We start from the raw sequence: 26,865 nt of genomic DNA, 5'->3' as shown, positions 1-26,865 counted from the left end.
TGTTTTCCTTTACATGCAGTACTCTGAACAATTCTGAACTCTAATCATAAATGTGTGGTAGTTTTTCAACACACCAAGTAATTTGAGACACCAACTGGGTGTCTTACAATTTAACTCAATCCTAATACCACCTAGCTGGAGATCCCACAGATTCAGAGCTCCGTTCTACAGAACTGTTGTCCCACTCCCTTCAGCCAACAAGTGCAAGGCCAGGGTATTAACTGTTCTTTTGACCAACAGGCTATAAATTAATTTCCCACCACTCCCTTCTCGTGTTTGATTAATTTGCTAGGGTGGCTCACAGAACTTAGAAAAAAAAAGTTCATTTACTAGATTGCCAGTTTATTATAAAAGCGTATAACTCAGGAACAGCCAAATGGAGGAGATGCGTGGAGCAAGGTATGTGGGAAGGGATGAGGGATGCCCTCAGTCGGGGGTGCACCACTCTCCCCCTACACCTTCTTGTGTCCCAATTTGGAAACTCTGAATCCTGTCCTTTTGGTTTTCTATGGAGACTTCGTTATGTAGGCATGGTTGATGAAGTCATTGACCATTGGTCGTTCTATTAAATCTGTATAGAATTCATTCGAACTCCAGCCCCTCCTGAGAGGTGGGAGGTGGTTTGGTAGGTAGGACTGAAAGTTCCAACCCTCTGATCTAATCAGGTTGGTTCCCCCTGGCAACCAGTCCCTATCCTTATATTACCTTGGGGCTTTCCAAAAGTCACCTCATTAATATTAACTCAAGTGTGATTGAAACAGGCTTGTTGTATGAATGACAAAAGATGCCTGTTTCAGGGCGCCTGGGTGGCTCAGTCATTAAGCATCTACCTTGGCCTCAGGTCATGATCCCGGGGTCCCCAATGTGCTCCCTGCTCAGCGGGAGGCTTGCTTCTCCCTCTCCTACTCCTCCTGCTTGTGTTCCCTCTCTCCCTGTGTCTCTCTCAGTCAAATAAATAAATAAAATATTTTTTAAAAGACACCTGTTTCACCTTTATTGTTTTTAATTTTTTATTTTTTATTAACATATAATGTATTATTAGCCCCAGGGGTACAGGTCTGTGAATCGCCAGTTTTACACACTTCATAGCACATACCTTCCCCAATGTCCATAACCCCACCACCCTCTCCCTCCCCACCCTCCCCCGACCTTTATTGTTTTTATCACTTAAGGAGCTTTGCCAGAAACTGACAAAGACCAAATGTATGTATTTCTTAATATAAATCACAACATCACTGTAGTATACTGTTTGGTTTTAGGAGGCAAATTGTGCTCCAAGACAGAGTTTATTTTTACCAGTGTGAAAATTAATGGGAAACCTCACTAAAATGGAGTCAGGAGGTTCAGCAGGCGGAGCTCTCATACCCTATTACTCTAGTCAACTGCAGACCCAACAGAAAAAGGCAGACCTTGCAGGTGGGTACTACGTTACTCTCAGCAGAAGGAAGAAAGTCTTACCTTATCTCACTCTCACCCAACAGCCCAGCTAGTGAAAATCCACTATACTTCCACCTCCCGGTTTACTCCCATGGATTTTCTGTCTATAACTGCCTTTCCAACTTATCCCCCTTTCTCTATAAAAGAACCTACTACCCCGTTGTTCTCTGAACTTGCCTATGGTTTTACAATTCTCTTTATTCCCGAATAAACCCATCTTTTGCTGGTAAAATAACTGGACGTTTTATTTTTAAGGTCAACACCAGCAATTTATTTAATGCAGGTTCACTGTATGCATTTCATAAGCCAATAGCATACAAGATAATGTCTCTTAATAAGCCAACAAAGAAATAAGAAACTCCAAAACAACGATAAATCAAAAATCACATTATTGTTCCAGGCAAGGGGAGATGAAAGAAATAAAGTCCAAATTCCATTGAGGTATACCTTTATATAGTTGGTACTCAGGAGAGAGAGCTCCGCCAACCGAGAGCTGAAGTTATGCAGTCAGAACAGAAGTAAAAGACCCTTATTGCCGGAGCGTGTTGGTAAGGAATCATGGCACTGACGCTGGTGGGAAAGATGTTCTTCGTGGGGCCACTGCAGTTTTCACCACTGTCGGTAAAAAAGAGCTGCCTTTCCTGCACCGGGACCCACCAGCTCATCGGGTCTTGGGAGAGCTACTTAGATTAGCAAAGTGTAGCCTTGCCAGACTGAATACTCACAGTCTTCACAGACTCTCCGTGTTTATAGTCTAAATGTCCCCATGCCATAAGTTGCTGCTTCTTATGTTTTATTGATAAGCCCCAAGCATATCCCTTGGCAGCCGAGCTATGGAGTGCTTATCAACAGTAACGGATGAGATGATGAAATCCTGACACAACCTACTTCATTCTCACATCAAAACAACTTTACTCTTAAGAACAGTTTCATTTTTGTCATAAACAAGTAGATTTGAAATCCTATCAAACCAATATGCAACATCCTTGTTTAAGAATTGTTAACATTATGAGAACGAAACAATTTTTTCTGCCTCCATTGAGAATACAGTACACTTTAAATATCTATGTAATCTTTAGTGGAAAAACCAGGAGGCGAGCCATTCAAATGTACCATGGGTTTTTTAAAACTTAAACTCTTGCTATTAAAGTTCATTTATTATAATTCTGTGTATATTGCCTTAAGTTCAGTTTTAAAAGGAGGGAAGAGTGGAAAACAAGTTGCGAAACACCAAGGTAATGGATGGTGGTTATGAGTCATTATGGTTTATTGTGCAAGTATGTACAGTAGTAGAAGGATCTGTCAGGCACAGCTCTCTTAAAATGATGGATTCATCAAATTCTCAGTGAAAAGGATCCTGTGTAGATTTAATGGAAGTCTCTTCTCATGAACTTTCTGATCATTAAAATATAAAAATTGGGTCACTTGGAGAAGGCTCTGGGTAAGGGACTGTGTTGAAGACTATATTACTATAAAGACTATGTTACTTTGTTGGTCAGCATTTGCTCTTAAGCCTTTCTAGGACCCCCAAGATCTAGCCCTATCCTGAAGGAAGTATTGACTTTCAGACATTATACGGGTAGAAAGCAAGGAGTGCTTTCTCATTTCATCTCAGGTAGTTAGCCACAGACTTAACATTTTGTGTTTAAAGAGCTACTTTCTTTTATTTTAATGTCTGCCATTGAAGTTTCGATTTTAGGTTTCAATTTTAGTATTTCTCTTTCATAATTAAAGCAGAACGAATCTTTGGACTGTGGCATTTAATAGAACTTTTATTCAAACTTTTATATAGTCATATGTAAAAACAGAATACTTCTTTAGAATGTATATAAGATGGTCACAAATGGAATAAATGGCAATGGCAAGCATGTTATGTATAAAAGGAGCAGGTTGCCTTGAGCAACTAATTTCTTTCAGCTCCTTTGAGAAATTATACTTAAATGTGGTTAAGACTGGGCATTCTGGGGGTGCCTGGCTCAGTTAGTTAAGCGTCCGACTTTTGGTTTTCGCTCAGATCATGATCTCAGGGCTGTGAGATTGAGCCCTCCTTTGGGCTCCGTGCTCAGTGCTAAGTCTGCTTTGAGATTCTCTCTCCCTCTTCCACTCTACCCCCTGCTTTCTCAAATAAGTAAATAAGTAAATCTTAAAAAAAAAAAAAAAGAATGGGCATTCTGGACTTACCCAGACTTTAGTTCAAATAGTGGTTCAGCCACCTCTGAGTTTTTCACCTGTAGAATAGTCATAGTAATAGGACATATCTCATAGGTTTGCTATTAAGTGTAAAATAAATAATACTTGTAAAGCACTTACCACAATGCTTGTGATATAGTAGTGCTCAATAAATGTCAGTAATTTATAATACACTAGCTTCCTCTATCTGTAGGTCATAAGTTCTAAGACCTTCAGTGGATCCCTGAAACCAAGGATAATACCAAACCCTATATCTATTATGTTTTTTCCTATGCATATATACGTATATATATATATATATGTATATACATATATATACACACACATATACATATATGTATATATGTGATATATATACATATATATGATGAAGCTTAATTTATAAATCAGGCACCATAAGAGATTAACAGTAATTAATAATAAAATAGAACAATTACAACAATATCCTGTAATAAAAGTTACATGAATGTGCTCTCTCTCTCTCTCTGAAAATACCTTATTATACTGTATTTTACATTCTTCTTGTAATGATGTGAGATGATCAAATGCCTACGTGATGAGATGAAGTGAGGTGAATGACGTAGGCATTGTGACATGGCGTTAGTCTAATATTGACCTGATGACACATTTAAGTATCATCTGCTTCCAGACTGTAGTTGACAATGGGTTACTAAACTCACAGAAAGCAAAACCATGGACAAGGGGAGTTATCCAGTTTAATGGATAAATTTTTATGACTTTAATTTTCTTTCTCTTTTGTTAATTACTTCAAAGGAAGACATATACCACAAGTTTCCCTTCATAAGTCCTAAGAAGCTTTAGGAAAGAGAGAGAGATCTGGAGAACAGCAAAGAAATGATTCTTCAGAGATTATTCCTGACCTAAGCTTAAAGATGATAAACCTATTCCCCCTATTGTGTCTCCAAGAGTCTGACTTTTGGCCAGTTCCCCTTTTTGGACTACACAAGCTCTCTGTGAGTGATTAGAGCTACTCCTCTGGTTTACATAGATCTTTTGCATATGAATTCCAAATCATGACTCCTACATGACCTTTATCCTTTGCCATTCAAACCAATATGTCCTTGCCTACTACCAGATAACTAGTGTCACATAGTGCTACCCTACAGGTAGTTCAAACTCAACATACATAAAACAAAATATGTCTTCTCTACCCTCCTCCTGATGCCCCATCCCCACTTTCCACTAATTTTGTCTTCCTTTTATTACCCCTATTCAATTTACGGTACCCCCATCAACCTGAGAGGCATTCTAGACTTCTTTGTCTCCCTTATTGTCTACATTCTGTCATTTACAAAGTCCTCCTGATTTTACCTCCTACATATTTCTCGTTTTTCTCATCAGTTCTATGTCAGCTATAGCCTCTTGAGGCCTTCATCATCTCTTGCCTCTTTCTCTAGGTTTCTTTAACCCCATCTTGATCTTGCCCCATCTTCATTCATTCTCTATAATTCTTTCAAAGTGATTTAAAGTGAAGAAATGCCCATTGTCATTCCTACACACACCTTCTTCATTTCCTATATTATCAAGTCCAAGGTCCTTAGCTTGTCTTATCAGTCTCATTGTGATCTTCTGATCTTCACTTATTTACTAGTTCTTTCAGGTTCATGCTCTCAACTCCAGTAGTAATTACTTCCACACAAACTGTGTGTCCAGCTTGGAATACTGGTCCAGACTGGAATATTGGTCACAAACTTGTCCACTTACCAGTTCTCAGCTCAAGAGCCACCTTCTTTAGAACATCTTCCCTTTCATTTTCCTTGCTATACTGTCTCCCAAAACATAACCACTTGCCTCTCCTCTGTGCTTCCACTGTAACCTCTGGATACTTTTATCCTAACAGGTTGTTGTATTGGAATTATCTCTTGTAGCCCATCAGGAAGTGTTGAGCTCCCTCGGACACCTTTAGAAGAGTGCTTTTCTTCCCAGAGGTAGAAGTCACAGTTGTTATTAAAATTACTTACCAGGGTGCCTGAGTGGCTCAGTTGATTAAGCAACTGCCTTCTGCTTAGGTCATGATCCCAGGGTGCTGGGATCAAGCCCAGCATCGGGCTCCATGCTCAGCAGAGAGCCTGCTTCTTCCTCTCCCTCTGTCTCCCAGCTTGTGCTCTCACTCTCTGTCAGATTAATAAATAAAATAAAATCTAAAAAATAATTATAAAATAAAATAGAATTACTTATCAATACAGGAGCATTAATAGTATAAGAAAAAAAATAAGTAATATGACTTGGTTCTATGAAAATAACATTAAATTCAGTCATTTTATATAGATACTTTGCCAATTACACTTAAGCACCCTAGGTTCCTCTTAACTACACCAGAATACTGACATTAATGGGGCTCAGCTCTCAACAATTTGTATCCATTTCATTAAAGGCCAGGTTATAGTATATGAAGTTATTTAATTTAATATAGTACAGCTCATAGAACATAGTAGAATCTCAAAAAATGTTTGTTGAGTTGATGAATACTAAACTCCGTCTATGCAGACTGGGTCTTTGTGGTTAATTGCTCATGTTAGTCTGGCCATCTGCTCGTACTTTTAAAAACAGGCTAAAAAAATGGAGGAAAAAAAATTCCCCCATTCTATCTTGCATACCAGAAGAGATTAATCTTTTTAAAGCCCTATTTTAATTGCATGCCTGTCTTTCTTAACCTACAATAGCTCTTTATTAGTTCAAGTCCGAACTCCTCACCCTGTCTTTCCCATTCAACCTAATTTTGGGCTCCAACTTCTACAGAATCATTCTGTACAGTTAGAGCCACTTGCTTGCTAGGCAGGAAATACAGATTGGTTGTTCTTACTTGAACCAGATTTTGACTTTTCGATCTAGGCTTTAGCATAAGGGTAGAGACTTTCAAATTATATGTCAGTACCCTAAACAAAAACTTTGTGTTCATTAAATATTTATTGAGTGCTCCCTATGGGCTGGGTACTGGAGCAGTGCATGGGGTTTTCATGATAATCTACCTCAGCATAATGTCAGTCCTCATGGAGATTCCAGTCTAATTGTGAAGGCAAATAATTATAATTCAGGGCAAGATGTGCTAGCACAGGGGAAGTGCTCCTGAAGGCTAAGTCACAGCAGGAGTATCTAACCCAGCTAGGAGGTCAGAGAAGGCTTCTTAGACTCGGTGACATCTAACTTGGTAGCAGTCAATGGATTGTGCATTCCAGGTTCAAGGAACAGCAAGTGCAGAAGTTTAATGGAAAGAGAGGCTGGTATGCTCAAGAAAATGAGGGAAGTTTCTTAAGGGTAGATCTTAGGTACAAGGAGTCATCTGTATTAGTGTAGTAGATCTGAAAGAAAAGAAAGGATATTTCTTTATCCTATCAGAGACTGACTTTCTCTTTTCCTCAGGGTCTAAATTATTCAAATAAATTCATTCTTTTCTTTCATGGAAGTTTTAAGAAGGGAAAAAATCACAATGAATAAAATAAGCTTCTGTTGTTTCACTGCTCAGCTTCTATTCACATATTATGTTGCTTTTAATTTATGTAATTTATGCATACAAAATTAATAAGTCTCACTGAGGTGGTATAGACATGACTGTAGTTTGCTAACACCCCCAACCCCCTTGGAGCATTTCCTTGGATCTACTCATTGGATCTCCATTGCTATCAGAATTACATTAGACTCCTCAGCAGAGTTGTCAAGTCTTCCACCATTAGTCTTCAACCTACCTCTCTCTCTCTATTTTCTACTTGTCTCTTTCATTCAGACTTACCCTTTGCCCTGCCCTAACTTTAGCACACCCCGTGTTTTCCTGCATTTGAGCCTCTGCTTACCTTCTCTTCACATGCAATAGCTGCCTTCCCTTTCATTGCCTGTCAGATTATGATTCATTCTTGAAAACTCAGTTCAAATTCTTTTTCTATCAAGTCCCTGATTTTTTTTTGCTTTCTTTCTTGCTACCTCTAATTCCCCAGAAGTGTTTTCTCTTTTCAGTAAAACATACCATAGTCTTTTGCAGTGTTTTTTTGAAAAATGTGGGTTGCAAACCATTAGTGATTTATGAAGTCAGTTTAGTGGATTGTGATCAGTATTTAAAAACTTAGAATAATGGGATGCCTGGGTGTCTCAGTCAGTTAAGTATCCAACTCTTGATTTCCCCTCAGGTCATGATCTCAGGGTCATGATCTCACCGCCATCAGATTGAGTCCTGGGTCAGACCTGCTCAGGATTCTCTCTCTCCCTCTCCCTCTGCCTCTCTCCTTCCCTGCATGGGCAGATGCTCTCTCTCTCTCTCTAAAAAATAAATAAAAAAAAATATAAAAACCTGGAATAAAATAGAAAATATCAGAATATGTTATGTATCAAAAGGAGTACAGGTTTCCCCCACTATCCAAGAATAGGCTCCTATGAAACATTTTGTAAGACAAAATGATGTAAAGCAAAGAAGCAATTACTATTAATTTACATGGAAACAATTTTAAATGTTCCCAGATCCAAAAAATAACTTCTTAGGCTTTTCTGATACCTTAGGATACATCTTGCTAATGGATGCCCAGAATAAATTGTAGATGAAGCAGAGATGCTCAGACAGTTCAAAGCTGGTGCTGCTTGACGCCGAGATGCTGAGCATAGTTCTGGGCAAAGAACTTGGTGTTGTCACTCTGTCTGCTTGGGGTGTGCACTTTCTCCATAAATGCCCACTGCGAAACAAATGCTGAATGCCATTTTTGTGCTTCACCTTTTTGGTAAAAGCAAAAATCCTCTTCAGATTTCTTTCAATTAGCAAAAACAGAAACTGAAGTAGGTTTTTCATAAAAGCAATGTGGTGTAATACAGACTTTAAAAAGCAGGGGATACCTGCTATTGTTCAATGGTACTTTTGTTGCAGAGGTGTGTGTGTGTGTGTGTGTGTGTGTGGTGCCATGCTGGCTTATCATGTAAGAAATATTTCTTGGAGCAGCTGGGTGGCTCAGATGGTTAAACACCAACTCTTGATTTCAGCTTGCATCCTGATCTTGGGGGGTCTTAAGATCCAGCCCTGCGCTGGACTCTGCACTCAGTGCCCAGTCTACTTGAGATCCTCTGCCTCTCTCTCTTCTCCTGCTTGCTTTCTCTCAATCTTTCTTTCTCTTTCTCAAACTCTCTTTCTCAAATAAATAAATACAATAAATCTTTAAAAAAGAAATATTTCTTATTATATACTTCTTGGTAAAAAAAATTTTTTTTTAAAAAACAGTGGTTCACATTATATCTATGGATTAGTTCCCCAATTAGGATATATATTAATATCACTGCTCACCCTTTTGGCTAAGATCAAGTGTAGAATATATATTACTTTAGGACAAGTACTTATCACCTGGGCTTTAAATATTCCACCCTCTTCAATTCATATGGTATCTAGGATGTTTTGTTCATTATAAGTGTTGATTTTCTTTGAGCTTGTCTCTAATTCTTCCTAAATCCTCGAACAGCCTTTCCGTTAAGATTGCCCTTACAGTTTAGTCAGGCAGATTTCAATCTCCCAGTTCCCTCTCCCTTCTCTGGAAAACTTCCTTCAGGATTCCTCTGTTCTCCAGTTCCAGTCTGAGTTGCTGCTGGATTGTCATTCTGTGCACTCTTTGCCTCTTACCTGGGCTGGATCTCTTGATGCTGCTTTTGTGGCCGATTCCGTTATTTTGGTAGAACACACAGTCCCATATCTTAATGAGCTATTGTACCTTCACATTTGAATGATAAATTGGCTGTCTGTAGAACTCTGGTTGAAAACTGTTTTCCCTCAGACTTTTAAAAGCATTGCTCTGTTGTCTTCTAGTTTCCACTGTTGCAGTTAAGACCCATGCCATTCTTATTCCTGAACGTCTGCATGTGACCTCTGGAGCTCTTAAGATCTTTTCTACATTCTATTCTAAAATATTATAGTGATCTGGCTTGTGAGGAGGTCCTCTCTTTAGCCATTGTGCTAGGTACTCAGTGAACATTCTCAAGGTAGAATTTATGTTGTTCATGTTTTGGAAGAAGTCTTTGATAATTTCATTCTCACTCTTTTCTCTTTGTAGATCTTGGTTTAGTTCTGTGTTTGATCTTTTGCATTGGTCCTCTGATTTTCTTACCTGTTTTTCCTGTTGTCCATCTCTTGCTATTTTTGTCCTATTTTCTGCAAGTGTCCCTCAACTTTATCTTCCAATTTATTTATTTATTTGTTTGTTTCTTTAAGATTTTATTTATTTGACAGAGACAGTGAGAGAGGGAACGCAAGCAGAGGGATTGGGGGAGTGAGAACAAGGCTTCCTGCTGAGCAGGGACCCCCCATGCGAGGCTTGATCCCAGGACATTGGGATTATGACCTGAGCCAAGGGCAGACACTTAATTACTGAGCGACCCAGGCACCCCATCTTCCAACTTTTTTATTGAAATTTTTGTTTTAGCATCATTGTTACTTTCCAAGAGCTCTTTCTTATTCATCTTATTCATCATTAAATTTTTAAAAATTTAAATTTTTTAAAAAATAATTTAAAAAATTATTTTATTGGGAAAAAAATCTTGTTCTTGTTCCATGCATATAGTATCTTTTATGTCTCTGAAGGTATTTGTGTGTGTGTAGGTTAAAACGTTTTGTCTATTCCTGATATTCTCTTTCTTTTTTATTTGTTCTAGTTTGTTTCATTTTTTTTTCCTCTTTTACTTTGGTCCTTTATATTAGAAGTTTTTCTTAAGTCCCTGATGATCATTTAAGAGTAAAGCACTAAAAATTCATTGAAAACAGAATAAAAGTTCTACGAATCTGAGTGGAACTTGTTAAAGGTGAGCCACCTTGTTTGCTGTGGACCATCACAGGTTTCATCGTCAGCAGCTGCTTTCTCGAGGACTATTCAGTATTTCCAGACGAGAAGCCTCTCATTTCCTTCCTTTTGCACCAAAATCCTGAGCCTTTTCACGGAATCTGCAGAGTAGGTCAGCTCCCTCCTGCCTGGTGTCATAGGCCCTTAGGTTTCACCTTCTGCCACTCTGCGCATTTTCTTTTCCTTCATGTAGTATGGAGTTTGTTGTCTTTTGTGTATTTTCTGTTGTTTGTGGTGACTTCTGAGAGAAAGGGGTGAAATATCTTTATACCAACATATTAAAATGAGAAATCCTTTCCTGAGCGTTTTAATTCATGAATTTCTCCATATATGTCATTAAAAGAAGAGGGAATGTGCTAATATTTCCCTACACAGGTAAGTGAGACCCAATTAATGTTAATGTATTTATGTAGATGAAATCCTTGTGTAAGTACTAAATGGCATGCTGTTTTCCAGAGAGCATAGAGAGAACGCTATGTAGATTTTAAATTACCTTTTGTGAAACAATGAATCTTGGAACACTGAACAAATAAAATAAATTTTTTAAAAAATTACCTTTTGTGATTTCTCATTTCAAAAAAACAGAGGTTCTCCCTTTTACTTTTAGATTTTGGCAACCCTGTGTTTGTTGTCTTCTCATGGCCAGTTCAAATATCCAGAGTCTGACATCAGGAGACGATATGAAGCATGCTGAATGTGGCTTTGTGAAAGTTGTTAGTTCTCATGATACTGAGGTGTGAAGTTTACCTTTAAAATAGACTGTTTTATTCCCTAACCTCATTTTAATGTTCTTTTTCTTTTTGAGCATCTGACCATGATTTTTCCATCCCCATGACTTCAGTAAAATTTCTTATAGAGCAATTGCTTACAAATAAAAGACTGTCTTTAAGTAGTTTAAATAGCCATAGAGTTTTTTGAGTAACTGTTTTAGAAGGGCCAGGTCTAGAGGAGTAGGAGAGCTGGAAGGAACTGAGATGTTGCCATATTGTGGAAGAATGGTAGTACACATTATTTTAAAATTCTTCAACATGTGTGCAGTTTTAGTATCAAGATAAAAGGCCTCTTTTAGACTTTGAGCCACTTAGCAATTTAGCTTTTATTTTTTTAATCTGTTTAATTTGCTAAGTCTTTTTCAAAAATCAATGCTTCAGCATAGCATGCAGGTAGAGAGCAAGTGTTGGTCAGGCGCTGGTTTGAATTCCAGCACTGCTGAGCAAATTACTTAAAGTCTCATTTTCCACTTTTATAGAATGGAATTAAGAAGGTACCCTTACTGGGGCACCTGGGTGGCTCAGTGGGTTAAAGGTCTACTCAGGTCTTGATTCCAGGGTCCTGGAATTGAGCCCTGAGTTGGGCTTCCTACCCAGCAGGGAGCCTGCTCCTCTCTCTCTCTCTCTCTCTCTCTCTCTCTGCCTACCATCCCCCACCCCTTATGTGCACTCACGCACACTCTATCTCAAATAGATAAATAAAAACTTTTTTAAAAAGGTGTCTTTATGGGTATAACATGAGAGAATGCATATGGAGTCCTCAGCACAGGGCTTGGCTCCATTAATAATAGTTCCTTCTATTGAGGTATGTAAAGCATCTAGCTCAGTGCCTTTTCCTCCTACTTTTCTCCCACTTACTCAGAATGTTCTGCTGAAGCAAAACTACCAGTAGGAAGTTATATAATTCAGATCCTTTTGTCTAATTCTTAGAAGTTTTAATTTGGAGATAGTTTGAGTAAAGTAAAAAAAATACTGCCACTAAGGTAGTATCTATTTATGATTTTTGCTCAGAGTTTTCTAAGAGTTAATCCTGTCTGTGCTGAATTAGCAACCTATGAAAACAATAGTGCGTTGCAGGAGGGAACTCCAAATTTTTGAAATAACTTTTCTTTGCCAAGCTACTCAGGCTTTGGGTATTACCTAAGGGAATTTATGACTATGTCAAGCCTTGATAGATTCTTCCTTTTTATGTTAATGTACTATAAATATGCTGGGCTCATCCTGCCTGTGGGACATGTTTGGTCCGGGCTGCTCCTTGTATCACCAGTATCACCATCCTCTTCGACCTGACTAGTGCTAGGGACTCCCAGGACAAGTTCAGCTCTGCCCTGACTCGCATTTCCCTCTAATGCTGCTGATTTGTTAGAGATCAATAAACTCTCTACTCTGACAAGTAGAAGGAGCAGGCTCATCAATTTTAATTTTGAAAATTGCCTACATGATATTGTCATCAATTTGTCTGGGTTACCTTTGCAAAGATGGTGTACTCATCAATTTGAAGCCCATTATGTCAGAGATGGCCATTAGGGATTTCTAATTTTGCTATTAAATTATTTCCAGGAAACTCTACCTAGATATTCTAGCTATATGAATGCTTATGTGAGAGAATGATAAAATATAGAGTAAGGGATGGATCTATTTTGTATTATTCTATAATACAGTTTCTGAAATTAACTACCTTTGGTCAACATCTAACAAAATGGACAAAATTTGATTTGATTCATCTGACAAAAAATTACCAATTTATTAATGGGCTGTTTCTTGCATTTGGAAGACTAAATTCTAAATTTTGAAGGTGAATATTATGTAGCCTTACAGATATATTTTTATTAAACTAAAAGTCTCCATTTATATTTTTTTATTTAAAAAGTAGAAGATCTGGGGTGCCTAGGAGGCTCAGTTGTTAAATGTCTGCCTTGGGCTCAGGTCATGATCCCAGGGTCATGGGATCAGGCTGTGCATCAGGCTCCCGGCTCAGCAGGGAGCCTGCTTCTCCCTCTCCTACTCCCCCTTCTTGTGTTCCTTCTCTTGCTGTCTCTCTTTCTGTCAAATAAATAAAATTTAAAAAATAAATAAATAAATTTTTTTAAAAAGTAGAAGTCTTAACATCCCAGGGATATAGTGGAAATAGATATTAATTGCTTTAGATATTTTTTTAATATTTTGTTTATTTATTTGACAGAGAGATCACAAGTAGGCAGAGAGGCAGGCAGAGAGAGAGGAAGGGAAGCAGGCTCTCTGCTTAGATGCAGGGCTCGATCCCAGGAGCCTGAGACCATGACCCTAGCTGAAGGCAGAGGCTTAACCCACTGAGCCACCCAGGTGCCCCTAGATATTTTTTGTAAGCTAGTCAGTCTTTTTTAAACATATTATTAAATATATATGAAAGTATATTCACAGCAGATGTGGAAAATATAAAGAATAACACTGAAACAAATACCATGTAGCTACCTCTCAGTTTAAAAAATAGAATACTAATAATACATCTGGCTCCCCATGTGCCCTTCCCCAATTCAGTTCACTTCCCTCCATCCATCAATTAACTGTGGCCAAACTTTGTATTTATTAGTCTCTTGACTTATTATAAAATGATTTTTTCAACGTTTTAATTTATCTCTAAACAGTACCTTACTAAATGTTTTGCTTTTGAAACTTATATAAATGGAGTGATTTTTCCTGATACCTTTACTGGTAGTGTTGGTGGCAGTCATCCATATTGATGTGTACAGATGTGGTTCATTGATTTTCACTTCTGTTAACATTCCGTTGTGTGACTGTCCAACAATTTAGTTACCTATTCTTCTCTTGATGGACATTTGGGTCATTACTAGTTTTTTGACTAGTACAGACGTTTATTTCTTATACATGTACCTTGTTGCACATGAGTAAAAGTGGAATTGCTAAACAAATGGCTTATTTCCTGAATTTCATGAAAAATGCAATTTGCTTTTCTTTGAATTTCAGGTGGGTTTGAGATTGACAGAATGTATTGCAAATCAGTCATTTGAAAATTTAGTATCAATTTTAGCAATTTTTCTAGGAAAAATCGTTTTTTAAAATTATTTAAATTTTAAAAATTTAAAATTTAAAAATTATTTAAAGATAGTTGATTTAGGGGCGCCTGGGTGGCTCAGTGGGTTAAAACCTCTGCCTTTCGCTCAGGTCATGATCCCAGGGTCTGGGATCGAGCCCCGCATCGGGCTCCTTGGCGGGGAGCCTGCTTCCTCCTCTCTCTCTCTCTGCCTGCCTCTCTACTTGTGATCTCTATCTGTCAAATAAATAAATAAAAATCTCAAAAAAAAAAAGATAGTTGATTTATTCAGAAAAGTCAGGAAATGAGGAATTCTAGATTATTTAAATATGTTTATACATGGATATAAGTCTATAGATATGAGATAAAGATATAGTTAATTTCAGGAATCAGAATATAATCTTAGTAATAATAACAGCTAACTTTTATTAAGTATGTATGAACCAGGATGACTGTCCTGGTACGTGCCAATTGAATAATTGAATATAAGCCACTGCTGCCTGGAAATAGTTTTGTGTATGTGAATCTCTGAATATGGGCAGTGAAAAAATTGCATTCAGGTTTCTTGATTTAGGGACAAAAAAAGGAATTTTATATTCATTCAGCCTACTTTAGTCACTGCATCTTCTACTATCTGGAAGTAAAATGGACTGTAAGATCCTAAATTAATTTTTCACTGTGATATTTGTATTTTTACAAATTCATGCTGAGTCAATAATGGCTGTGGTAATTGCCAACTTTACAACTGGTGTTTATTGCCAGTGCTTTCCTTTGTATATATCTGGAATTTATGTGCATTGCTGATATAATGCCCTCTCTTCTGAGAAACACTTGTTTTACAACTATCTAAAATTTGCTGACTTTTAAGATTTCCTCCCTTCCTCTGTATTTAAGATACTTATTTTTGCCCCTGCCTGGGCCAGGCACCCATTTGTCTAAGTGCTGGAGATGGGACAAGAAGCTAGATCCAAACCTGCCCCCAAAGAGCTTGGAATATATCTGGATAGGTAATTCCTGGGCAATTTGCTTTGATAAGAATTGGTTCATAGAGAGTCTTGAGAACAGGGGAGAGAATGCCTTCACTATTAAGATATTTTTTAAAAAGAACCTGTTCTTTGATTTAAAATAAATGTACAATAAATTTAAGTTCTTATTTACTTACTCATTTTATAGGTAATTTTAATATACCTACTTTCAAAGCTTTAAAGAAAAGAAAAGTTACTTATTATAATTCTTCCTAACAGAATACCATTCTGTTATCTTATTTGGATTTCATGAAAAAGGAGAACTACTTTTTTGTTGCTTCAGATAATTTTTTAATTCCATGAGTCATGACTCTGGAAACTTCTTATTCAGAAAACATAGTAGTCATTGATCACATCTTGTGATTATTTTAATGAAATCATAAGTATGGCATGACATTTAGAACTATGTCAACAACACATGGGATGGTACCTTGAATCCACAGATACTCATGTACTTAATAAATTTGGATATTTTAGTACTGGATTGCTTCATTAAAAGAAAAAGTAGTACATCACAGGAATAATCTTTGGTTACTAAATATCATTTTTGAAAGGTCAATCTAAGAAGGACTATAAAGTGTCCAGTAGATATGGTCATGAGGAGAGCACTGTGCTATGTGTCAAAGCAGTTTGGGGAGGTGAGGGGTGGAAAGTGGTGGCATTGTGTTGAAGAGTGAAGAGAAGAGAAGACAGCAAGTGTGGACTCTGTTCATTTTATACATGAATTTGAAATAGAGTGACTAAGTACTGCAGGGTTTCCTTGGACTCGGGACTTTAGCACAGTCCCAGGCAAAAAGGAGCATTTGGTTCTTCTACATGCTAGGTTCGGTGCTAGGTTCTGAGGTTGTAAAAAATAGGTGTGCAAAGAGAGAATTATTATATAACATGATAATTTAGGTTATAAATTTAAGGAGCCATGCGACACAAAAGGGAACACTCCCCAGTTTGCACAAGGTGGTCAGAAAGAGAGAAGATGAATCCAGAGAAAGAGTAGGAGTTACCCCAACAAAAAACAGGGGGACAGAACATTTCAGGCAGAGAAAGTGTGCAGCATTTGGTTTTTAGAGAAACACAAGTCGTTTTTTCCTGAAAGAGAAAGGCAAGTCACTAAAAGGGAAGGGAGCCCAAGTTCTTATACCACAGGGTTTGGGTATGTGGGGGATATTAAGGGGGATAAAGTCTGGTGGCTTCTATATCTTCAGTGAGACCAGGGCACTGTTGAGGGAGAGGAAAAAGAAAGGAGGTGGGGAGTTTAAGGAGAGTGGGGAAATCAAAAGTTTCTGAGATAATCAAATGCGATTATATTAGAATCTAAGAATTACAAAGTGCTAGATGAAATAGCTAATACTTAGGTATTAGATACATAGGTATCTTAAGAACATTATCACCACAAGAGATAGATACTATTATCTCCATTTTACAGATGAGGAAACTGAGCCACAGAGAAGTTAACACTTGCTCAACGTTATGCAGTTCCTAAAAGGGAGAAGCCAGGACTCTGTAGGTCCTGTGGAATCCTTCACTCTTTATCTCTGCATTCAACACATTTCTACATGTCATTTCACCTGACGCTCACACTTATCTCTTGTGGTATCTTTATCTCCAGGTAAGGGGATAGTAACCAAGGTAGAATCTTGTCCAAAGTCACTTGGGTAGTCAAGACATATGGTTAGGCAATGTGTAGGAAAGAACAACTAAAGACATTATAAATTGCTTGCACTTTCCCCCACATTACATACTTTCCCAACTTCAAAATAAATGAATGTGATCCTACCCTCTCCATACCCCAGAAATATTCTAGCCATTCGTTTGTATTTTGGTTTTTTGAATTCAAATGCCCTCAGAAGTCACAGATGACACTTTTTTTTTTTTTTTTGACAGAAATCACAACTAGGCAGAGAGGCAGGCAGAGAGAGAGGAGGAAGCAGGCTCCCCGCAGAGCAGAAGGCCTGATGTGGGGCTCGATCCCAGGACCCCGGGATCATGACCTGAGTCGAAGGCAGAGGCTTTAACCCACTGAGCCACCCAGGCGCCCCGACAGATGACACTTCTTAATTCCTAACCAGGTTGCAAGATTTTTAATATTGGCCCTAGATTTTAAAAAGGCGAAAGATTTATGCGATCTGAAGAGAAACCAGAGTATGGCCCTAGATTTTAAATGCCCTTATGAACCCCTGAACTCTGGTTGCCCTCTAAGTCCCGAGTTTTGGGGAAGTGGTAGTGACTGTTTGAAGATTTGTTTAGCAATGTGCTGTTGTGGTGGGAGAGAAGTCTTCAGAAACCCAGAGGTGGGACTTCCAGAGCTTTAGAAGAATTGGTTGTTAAAGGTGGTTGATCCTTCCAGCAGGGGAAGACAAGGGCCCCAATAGCAAGGGAATTGGACTGTATATTTTGGATATTCACAGATTGGGGGGTTTCTGTTTAAATTGTGACCAGCTTTGACTTTGATAATTTCTGCAGTTACAGATGAGGAGAGATAAGGTAAAGTTAAGGAACATTGCCCCATTTTTATGTTACTAGTTAATGATTGAGCCAGGACTAGAGTTAAATCTCTACCCCCTTAACCTATTGCCCCAGTGGGATTAAAAGCCAGTGAGACTTTACCACCACCAACGTACTAATTTGTTGGTACATCTCTTGCCAATGGAGGCTGCTTCAGTACTCCAAATGCTTTCAGGCAGGCTCATAGACCTAATGTTTTCATCAAAACGCTCTAATTTGAGAAAGACAATTATCATATGGTTTCACTCATATGTGGAATATAAGAAATAGTGCAGAGGATCATAGGGGAAGGGAGGAAAAACTGGATAGAAAGCAATCAGAGAGGCAGACAAACCATGAGAGACTGTTGACTCTGAGAAACAAACTGAGGGTTGCAGAAGGGGTGGTGGTTTCAGAGATGGGGCAACTTGGTGATGGGCATTAAGGAGGGCATGTGATGTGATGAGCACTGGGTGTTACACGCAACTGATAAATTATTGAACACTACATCGGAAACTAATGATGTACCTATGTTGGCTAATTGAATTTAAATTAAAAACAACAACAACAACAACAATTCTGTAATGTTGTGATACCATCCAGCATTCCCTTACTCATTCATCGAGTGGCCCTAGTATGTCAGGCATTATCCTAAACCCTGCCAACCCAGTGGTGAATGTGACAGTCACAGACTCTGCTCCCATGGTGCTTAAGGAGGGACAGTCATAAAATATTCACACCAATTGTTTAATTACATTTGTGTGATAAATTTTGTATAGGATAAGTATTGGATACTATGTGAATGTAACAAGGGACCTAACCTAAATCCAGGGGGAAGGAATGCTTCCCTGAAGAAGTACTATTCAGGCTGATCCCTAACAGGCAAGTAGTAGTTAGCTAAGTCTTATGGACTGAATTGTGTTTCTCTCCAAATTCATATGTTGAAATCCTGACCCCTAGTACCTCAGAATGTGACTGTATTTGAAGAAAGTCTTTAAAGAGGTAATTAAGGTTAAGTAGAGCATTAGGGTGGGCCCTAACCTGACTAGTGTCTTTCTAAGAAGAAATGAGGACACAGATATACACAGAGGGAGGACCAAGTGAAGAGGCAGGGAGAAGATCTATAAGCAATGAGAGAGGCCTCAGAAGAAACCAACCCTATAGACACCTTGATCTTGGACTTCTAGCTTCTAGAATTGTGAGAAAATAACTTTCTGTTGTTTGAGCTGTCCAATCTGTGTTACTTTGGTATGACAACCCTAGCGGACAAATATATCAAGTGAAAAGTAGAGGTATGAGTGTTCCTGGTAGAGTGAGTCTACAGACTCAGAAGAAGGTTGTAGTTGACTAGTTTGGTATTTAAAGGTACTCTTTCCATCATTTGGAGGAATAAGAGAATAAGAATCGTATGTTACCCACATTTACAAAACCAAAAATCTTTTGAAGTTATGGGTTACCAAAAACTAACAAAGATACCTGAAATTGAGTCATATATCCAGTCTTTCAAAAGATAATAATAATCTGGGTATGTAAAATATGTTTATGTATATATATATTTATTTATTTATTTTTTTTTTTTAAAGGAGTGGCTTTTTTTTCTTTTTTGAGAGAGAGAGAGTGTGCACATGCATGCGAGCAGGTGGGGAGGGTCAGAAGGAGAAGGAGAGAGAGAAACTTAAGAAGCCTCCATGCAGAGCACAGAGCCAGACTCTGGGCTCCATCTCACAACCCTGAGATAATGACCAGAGCCGAAATCAAGAATGGGATGCTTAACTGACTGAGCCACCCAGCACCCCTGTTTATGTATTTATTAATGACCAGGTCTTCTGACATTATCATGTGTAGACCTGCTTCTAAATTGCATTTTATGTTTAAGGGTTTCTTTTGCCTGGGAGGGTCTGTCTCTGCCTTCTTACCCCTGAAAATCCAATGCATAGTTAAAAATAACTGAAATCTTATATACATGATACCTTTGATTGCTCAGGCCTCTACTTGTCTGTCCTTTTTTACTAATTATATATACTAGTGGTTCTCAAACTTTTTGGTCTCGAACCCCTTGCACTCTTAAAAATTATTGAGGACCCCAAAGAGTCTGGATTTATGTGGATTATCAATATTTACTATATAAAAAGTTAAAACTGAGAAATTTTTAAAAATACTTAAATTAAGAATATTTAGCTATTATATATTAATATAAAACATTTTTATGTCAAGTGTTTCCCAAAACCAAAAAAAAACAAAAACAGTGAGATTAACACTGTTTTACATATTTTAAATCTCTTCATTTATATCTGGCTTACTAAGAGACAACTGGATCCTTATACCAGTTTCCGCATTCAAACAGTTACAATATGTTGTTTTGATTGAAGTATGCAAAAATAAATAAATAAATAAATAAATAAATAAATAAATAAAACCCAGACCTCACAAAGATATATAGTGGGAAAAAGCAGGGTATTTTAATAGAACTTCCAGAAAGCTGTGAAGATTCTTCTTTGATACTATACCAAGACTTGGCATGTGGCTGTTTTTTAAAGATAAGCTATGTGGCTTTAAAAAATAAAAATTTATTCTCTCACAGTTCTGGAATCTAGAAGTCTGAAATCAGGGAGTCAGCAAGTCCACATTCTCTCCAAAGACTCTAGGGGACATTTGTTCCTTACCTCCTATAGCTTCTGGTCGTTGTCTGCCTTCATTGTCATGTGGCTTTCTCCTCCATGTGTCTCTGTGCTTCTTCTCTTCCATCTCTTATAAGGACACCTGTCATTGGATTTAAGGCTCACCTGGAAAATACACAAATGATTTTTCTCTTGTCATCCATTTGGGGGCTCCCATTCAACCCATTATGGTCATCTTACATTTTGAATGGACCTTTGGTGCATGCATGTTTTTATAACTCTGTCTTTGGGAAAATATTGGTTCACTAATTTATGCAGATTTTCCAAATGTTGACACATTTCATTTAACAATATTTTTTAAAATCTCATTTATTAATATCCCTGAGTGCATCAGAAAAGCCTTTCAGTGGAAGGAAGCAGGCAAGCTCATGGGGGAAGACACAACTTTTCCAAAACTCTTAATTTCACTTTAAAGGTTGAATTTTATCATTGCCAAAAAATACACTGAGTTGTTTTCCTCAGTGTGACAGGCTTACTTTGTTCATTTTCAAGAAAATGTCTGACAAATACTGAAGTTTGGCAAATATTGTCATTTGTCAGTCATCCTTTTCAGTAAAAATGGTGTTCTCTGTAAAGCAGGTAGTTCAGCTTTTAACTTGAACAATCACATGAGGAAGGACTTTCCCTCCAGACAATCCTTAGACTTTGGTGATACAGCAGAAGTGCCTTGCATACTCACCATTTTGTCACACAGTGTATTAGAAACTAATGGACTCAAAAATCAAGATATATTAAAATGTTTTTGGGCGCCTGGGTGGCTCAGATGTTTAGGCATCTGCCTTTGGCTCAGGTCATGATCCCAGGGTCCTGGGATCAAACCCCGCATCGGGCTCCCTGCTCGGTGGGAAGCCTGCTTCCCCCCCTCTCTCTTCCCACTGTCCCCCCTACTTGTACTCTCTTGCTCTCTCTGTCAAATAAATAAATAAAATCTTTTAAAAAAATTTAATAAAATTTTTACTGTTGGGGCACCTGGGTGGCTCAGTGGGTTAAGCCACTGCCTTCAGCTCGGGTCATGATCTCAGGGTCCTGGGATTGAGCCCCACATCGGGCTCTCTGCTCAGCGGGGAGCCTGCTTTCCCCTGCCTCTCTGCCTACTTGTGATCTCTCTCTCTCTGTGTGTCAAATAAATAAATAAAATCTTTTTAAAAATGTTTAAAAACATTTTTTTACTGTTTTTTCAAGGATATCCTCAAGTGAACTTGGCTTTTTTCTCTTTTTAAACTCCAAGTGAGTAAGGATGAAGAAAACCATGAGGAGGATAGCCATGAACCTGCCTTCCTTCATGTCAGGACATATAATAATACCTAGCAGTTCTAGGTATTATTACTTTTGCACCATCAGTGCAAATTAGTGAAAAAGGCAAATAACGTCTTAGTGTTATTGTGAATATAGTTTGATCTCACAGATCCCCGGGAATGGTCATAGGGCCCTCCAGGTGTCCATGGACTATACTTTGAAAACTGCTGATGTACATTTTAGAACTAAATCACCATAGACTGATAAAATTTTTAATATACGCGTATTTCTTATTACTAAGACTCTTTCCTTAAAAATGAAATGTATGCATGTACCTAAAAATAAAAAAAAACAAACAGTACAGGAATACTTATAATAAAAACAACACTCGTTACCTCACCAGTCCTCTGTAGCAAACTCTGTTTTAAGGAAAGATACCTTTTCCTTATAGAAAATTTCAGACCTCTACAGAAAGAGTCTGAATAGTGGATTAGCCTTCATAAACATGTTGCCCAGTTTCAACAATTATCTATTTATACTAAATCTTATTCGGCTAATCACACCCTCTTTCCGTCTCCACAAATTTGAGGCAAATCTGAGACATTAGGTCATTTCATCCTTAAATATTTCTATATTTTAAAAGGATGTATTTCTTTATTTATTCTTTTGAGAGAGAGATAGAGAGTATGCCATCAAGGGTAAGGGTAGAGGGAGAGAGAAAATCTCAGGCAGACTCCATGCTAACAGCAGAGCCCAACAGCAGGCTGCATCCCAGGACCATGACCCAGGTCAGATCATGACCTGAGCTGAAACCAAGAGTCAGATGCTCAACCAACTGAACCACAATCGCACCCACTTAAATATTTCAGTATTACCTCCAAAATATAGACACTTTTCAGAAACATATCATCGTATCTTTAAGAAATCACAATGATTTTTTTTATTTCTTTTCAGCATAACAGTGAAGAAATCACAGTGATTTCTTAATGTTATTAGATATCTAGTCATCCCCAATTGCCTTATAATTTTTTGTTTGTTTAATCCAATCAAGATCCAAATAATATCCACATATTACAATTGGTAGTTGATAAATCTTTTAAGTCTTTTAATCTAAGTGTTTCCTGCCTTTCTTTTTAACCTTACAACTTACACAATGAAGAAACGGTCATTTGTCCTGTAGAATTTACCACTAAATTTTGCTCATTTCATCCCTGAAATGTCATTTATCATGTATCTCTGACCCTTGTTTTTCCTATACATTGGAAGTTAGGACTAGAAACTTTATGAGATTTGGGTTCAAATTTTTTGCCAAGAATACTTATAAATGGTGGTGCGTTTTTTCTTTTGGGAGACAAAATGTCTGGTTGGCTGTCCTATTTCAAGGGAACAGTCATTGATGATCATTGCCTAGATGCATTAATTCCTTAGATGTTGCAAAATGGTCACATTCTAATTCCATTCGTCTTTATTCATTCTTCTATAAGAGGCAATGTCCCTTCATCAACTATTTGGTTACCTCAAGGTGTAATTTATATGGGAAAGGCAGTATAAAGTCTTGATTCCTATCATTTATATGCCATTTATGTACCAGTTTAAAAAAAAAGAGTTCCGGGCGCCTGGGTGGCTCAGTGGGTTGAGCCGCTGCCTTCGGCTCAGGTCATGATCTCAGGGTCCTGGGATCGAGTCCCGCGTTGGGCTCTCTGCTCAGGGGGGAGTCTGCTTCCCTCTCTCTCTCTGCCTGCCTCTCTGTCTACTTGTGATCTCTCTCTGTCAAATAAATAAATAAAATCTTTAAAAAAAAAAAAGAGTTCCTTAGTATCACTCATAAACAATCCATGAGGTTTGTTTTGTATTTTTTAATGATTTATTTATTTATTTGAGAGAGTGCACGAGTGGGGGGAGGGGCAAAAGAAGAGGGAGAGTGATTCCTCCAGCATACTCCCCACTGAGCATGGAGCCTGATACAGGGCTCAATTCTAGGATCCTGAGATCATAACTTGAGCCGAAACCAAAAATTGGCTGCTTAACAGACTGACATTCATTGTGTTTCAGTTCACCGTAGTCATTATTCTTTTTTATGCTTGATTTTTCCATCTTTGGTTAACTCTGCATTGGTTGTAAGGCCTTTGACATGACTCTAGTGCTCATTTATATCATACCAGAAAGTAAGGAGGTTAAGACATTTCAGGTTCATTCTGTATATTTTCTGCCCCAGATCTGGAATCACCCAATCCTACAAGAAGCCGTGGTTCATTTTACCAGAAAGCTATCAGAAATATCTGATGGTGCTCATTTCACTTCATTGAAAGTGTTCTCTTATGTTGTGTAGAAATGCAAACTGGTAAAGCCCTTCTGGAAAACAGTGTGGAGGTTCCTCAAAAAGTTAAAAATAGAGCTACCCTATGACCCAGCAATTGCACTACCAGTATTTACCTAAAGGATACAAACATAGTGATTCGAAGGGACACCTGCATCCAATGTTTATAGCAGCAGTGTCCACAATAGCCAAACTATGGAAAGAGCCCAGATGTCCATTAACAGATGACTAGATAAGGAAGATGTAATAATGTAATATGACTGGAGAAGGAAGATGTATATATCTGTATATAATACATATAGTTACTCAGCCATCAAAATGAATGAAATCTTGCCATCAGCAATGATGGATATTGTGGGTATTATGGGTATTATGCTAAGTGAAATAATTCAGTTAGAGAAAGACAAATACATGATTTCACTCATATGTGGAACTTAAGAAACAAAACAAATGAACATAGGGGAAAGGAAGGAAAATAAAATAAGATGATAATTGAGAGAGAGGCAAACCCTAAGAGATGCCAAACTCTATGAAACAAACTGAAGGTTGCTGGAAGAGAGGTGGCTCAGGGGATGGGATAATTGGGTGATGGGCATTAATGAGAACACTTGATGTAATGAGCACTGGGTGTTATATGCAACTGATGAAACACTAAATCCTACCTTTGAAACTAATTTAAAAAAGAGTCTTAGAGGGCGCCTGGGTGGCTCAGTTGCTTGGGTGACTGCCTTCAGCTCAGGTCATGATCCTGGAGTCCCGGGATCGAGTCCCACATCGGGCTCCCGGCTCCACGGGGAGTCTGCTTCTCCCGCTGACCTTCTCCTCATTCATGCTCTCACTGTCTCTCTCTCAAACAAATAAAATGTTTAAAAAAAAAAAAAGAGTCTTAGTAAGTTCAAATGAATGAAGCTATTAGTGGTACGTTCTGGGACCCAAACTGGAAAAGAACAAATTACCTATTTATGACATAGTCTTTTGAATCATGAAAATATGATGGGAAATAATTTTCCCCCTTAGCATACAAAAGAATGCATAAAAATGTTCTTGTACTCTCTGTCTCCACTAATGGAATCTGAATTAGTCTTTTATTTTATTTTATTTTATTTTATTTAAAAGATTTTATTTATTTATTTGACAGAGAGAGAGATCACAAGTAGGCAGAGAGGCAGGCAGGGAGCGGGGGACAGAGAGCCCAATGAGGGGCTTTATCCTAGGACCCTGAAATCATGACCTGAGGCGAAGGCAGAGGCTTAATCCACTGAGCCACCCAGGTGCCCCTGAATTAGTCAGTCTTTTAAAAGAAATATGTTAATTAATCATGGATTAAAAATTACTAACCAGATCATATAAATCATTTGAGACAAATTTAAACCCAAAGTCCTATTCCAAATTCCAGTGTCAAATAAAATTACTCAGCACATCATTAATAGATGATTTTCTGCATACAAGATTAATAGAAAGGATCAGACTTTTGAAAGTTGAGAAAAAGGATTCAATTGGATGTCAAATTCAAAGATTTTATTTCCTCTCTAAGACAAATAACCTTTAATTGTTGTTTATCAAGTTCTATTTTCTCTAGCCCACTGCTCTATAGGTCTTCAGTGTAATTATATCATAGGTCACTAATTCTCTTTTATAGAGTTAGGTCCCCTTCACTATAACATTAATATTTATGTAAACCAATGTTGATTTAACAAAAGATATATAAGCACTGTTACATATAAAAATTATGTGGAATTTGAGATACATAAAATATTTAAAAATTGTTTTAAATCAGAAATTTATACTTAATCAGTCTTTCTTTATGAAATTTTCAGGTTCCTTTACATTTCAGTAAATGTTTAGTCCCATTGGTGTACTTAAACTTTTATTGTGTTCCTTTATTATAGTTCATTTGTTATGATATCTTTAGTAATGTGTTATGTTGTGTTCCTACTTCAACTTTTTTTCTTAGTCAGTATACTTTCTTTAGTACAATGGAATCAAGTTTATTCATAGAAGTTATCAGCCATCTCAGAATTCTAGGCATAAGGTCTGAGAAAACAGCGGAAGTTTCACATTAATCTGCTCTAGAGTATTAGCAGTAAGTTTCTTAGAAACTCATTGACTTTTCAAAGTCATTTTATTATACATGGTTAAGTTGTCATTATAGAGAGGTGATGTAGCATAGTGATTGAGAACATGTACTCTGGAACCAAAGTGGCCAGATTCCAATCCCAACTCTGCCAGTTAATAGCAAGTAACATTTGAGCCAAGTGATTCGGCTTTGTAGGTGTTTCTACATCTGTAAAATAGGGATGATGGTTGTGCATGGCTCATAAGCTTATTGTGAGGATCAATATATGTAAAAGTGCTATATGGCTGTTAGCTGTTGTTATTTTGACTCATACTATTAAGAACATTAGCAATTATGGGGCACCTGGGCGGCACAGTCAATTAAGCATCTGACTCTTGGTTTTAGCTTAGGTCGTGATCTCAGGGTAGTGAGATCGAGCCCAGCATCCAGCCCTGAGCTCCACGCAGAGTCTGCTTAAGACCCTCTCTACCTCTCCCCCTATTTTTCTCCCCCCTCGAATAAATAAATAAATATTTTAAAAAGAGCATTAGCAATTATTATCAGGCTACAAATAGTTCTAGTTATTTTCTGTTAATGTGCAGAAATATGTCTATAGCTATTTTGTTAGGAAACTGTAATATTACCTATTTATGTGATTTCTCAAAGGGTTTTAGACAAGCTAGAGTCAAATATATTCTCAGAAAAACACAGCTCCAATTTTATGATGGAAGCCAAGAGGATTCATATGCAGAAATTTATTTTATATTAATTTGTTTATTTCAATATTATGTGGCTGATCTGTGTAAGAATATCCTAAGGATCCTAGGAA

General features: G+C 37.6%; 1 protein-coding gene across 10 annotated transcripts in view; it reads left to right on the top strand.

The window, feature by feature from the left end:
• The window catches only part of SGK3 (serum/glucocorticoid regulated kinase family member 3), a 183,164-nt gene that overhangs the window by 56,266 nt on the left and 100,033 nt on the right, over window positions 1-26,865 (top strand). The window contains exon 1 of one of the 10 annotated variants that reach the window (XM_046020134.1): window positions 15,230-15,250. The exons of the other annotated variants lie outside the window; for them this stretch is intronic. The gene's annotated coding sequence lies outside the window, so the exon portion shown is untranslated. Of the gene's footprint in view, window positions 1-15,229; window positions 15,251-26,865 lie in introns of those variants that run through there. 10 annotated transcript variants of the gene reach the window in all.

The sequence above is a fragment of the Meles meles genome, chromosome 1 (genome assembly GCF_922984935.1).
Source record: "Meles meles chromosome 1, mMelMel3.1 paternal haplotype, whole genome shotgun sequence".
Lineage (NCBI taxonomy): Eukaryota > Metazoa > Chordata > Mammalia > Carnivora > Mustelidae > Meles > Meles meles.
Note: the sequence above shows the minus strand (reverse complement) of the source record. Positions and strands in the feature narration are given on the sequence as shown.